Here is a 2,146-nt window from a genome sequence, read left to right as displayed (position 1 = left end):
AAAAGCACGGGGAAGGAGCAAAGTGGGAGCGGGAGCGCGGCGGGGGAGCCGCGTCCCGCCGCCAGCTGCGCGCGCCCCGGCCCCTTCCCGAAACTGCCCGCGAGTTTGTCACCAAAATGAAGAAAATCCCCCCCAAAACCCAAGCGCGGGGGGCGGCGGGGGCAGCGCCTGGCGGGCGGCTCCGGCCGCGCTTCCCGGCGGGAAGGGGGAGCGGGAGGCGGCCCCGCGGCCGGGGGGAGGGGGCGAAACCCCCCGGGCCGGAGCGGGAAACGGTCCCGCGAACCCCCCCGGCGGCGGGAGCGGCGCCGGGCCCCGGTGCGGGGAGCGCCGGGATGCGGGTTGTCCCAGCCCGGAGCGGCGGCCGGGAGCGCTCCGAGGTGCCCTGCGCTGCCGCTCCTCCGGGGAACACAGAGCTCGCTCCTTTTTTTCTAAAAATACAAATTACAGGAAGAGTTTTTTTTTTTTTTTTTTTTTTTTTTTAAGCAGACAGCTGGTCTGCCCGTGTTAATTATCTGCGTTACTTAAATGTTCTGATTTCTTGGCCTGTCTTACACATTTAGTTAAAAAGCCCTTCTGCGACCCATGAGATGCACGGTTAGCGGTGGTACCTGCTGCTGTTCCGTCCTCGTTCCTGCTCCCCAAGTGCTCCCCGTAGCATTTACAGCAGTGCCCGAGCGGAAGGAAAGCTGGAAACGCTGGAAACGCTGGAAACGCCGCACTTGGCTGCGAGGCTGGAGCTTGGGCTGAGGGGCACCGGGTTCCTTATGTGAAACGTGTGTGTAAGGGGGAAACAGTTATTTGCTGCAAAAAGAAAGCGGGAGCTCGCAGGCTTCTCCCGCACGTGGAGCAGAGCAGGAAAAGCTGGATCTCTGGGAGCTGGACCTCTAAACCCAGCCTTGTTGCTGTCAGGGCAGGAGAGACTGTTACAGAGCAGTTGATGGCCCTGCMGCTCTGTATCATTAAGTACCAGCTGGTTAAGCTGTATTCCTGGGACGGCTGCAGTGCTATCCATTAATAATACATGTTTTAAATGGCTTTATTCAAGGTGTGTATTACCTGCCATCTAGGTGGATGGGATATATGGCATCTAGATGGGTGACACATCCTTCCCCACGGGATACTGCAGTTCCCCTTAACTTCACGGAGAGTCGTGAGCTGCTCTTGACCAGCAGATGGTTTATTATTGCTTATGGAAATATGGAAATATGGAAATATGGATAAAGTGCTTTAATCCTTGTGGCACTCAGGGTGCTGCCCCGAGGAGGAGGTGGTGACGGAGTCGAGTGTGTCCGGGCGCTCCTGGCCTTCACAGCAGCAAACCTGGCTGGGAAAAGGGTGATAAACGTATGGAAATGGTYGATTTGGGGCTTCCTTGGGCTTTTAACAATGAGCTGAGGTTTATTCTATGACATGCGTGTGAAAACCTAACAACAAAGCAGCCTTGAGCTGCGTGGGGGGCGATGCGCAAGCGTGGGGATCAGCAGCAGCAGCAGGAAACTTGAGGAAGCGGCGTCTGTAGCTTGGGATGCGTCTGATAAGCGTAAAACTTTTTAAATGTACTGATATTTAATTTTGTTAATTGTTATTTAATATTTATATCATGACGTTGCCACAGAGAGCCACYTAAGATGGGTTTTCATTGTAAGTAAATACGGTTTCTCTGTGTAGCTCTTCTCTGCCRAGGGTTAGAGGAAATACAGAAATACCTAGAAATCTCTCTGTGTTTTGTGTCTGTTTTGTTTTCCTGCAGCRTCTTTTGTCTTAACTGGGAACCCACTGGTTCTGATGTTCCTGCTGTCGCTGAGGAAATTCCTCACCCTCCTTCTTGCCAATAAGGCACAGCTAATGAAATACCACTTAAAAATATATATAAAAAATAATCTTCCAGTCACGGGGAGAGTTCTTACCTTAGATTTTTAAGATAATCTCGTGGAATGGGAAAATGTCCTGGTTTCTTCACTTTGTTATTGAAGTGCTCCARGTTGCTATGGTTAGAGTCATCAATATTTCCGTTATAAATCTTCTTCCTAAACTTCTGCAGCGGAGCTCAGCGCATGTAAAACAAACAGGGCCTGAAGTGGGGGCAGGAATGTTTCTCCTAGGAGCAAACTCTTCCCTAATTATGAAATAGGATAGGCTTGTCCAG

This window comes from Nothoprocta perdicaria, unplaced genomic scaffold, assembly GCF_003342845.1.
Source record: "Nothoprocta perdicaria isolate Ctin4 unplaced genomic scaffold, notPer1 scaffold_309, whole genome shotgun sequence".
Classification (NCBI taxonomy): domain Eukaryota; kingdom Metazoa; phylum Chordata; class Aves; order Tinamiformes; family Tinamidae; genus Nothoprocta; species Nothoprocta perdicaria.
This window is presented reverse-complemented; position numbering follows the sequence as displayed.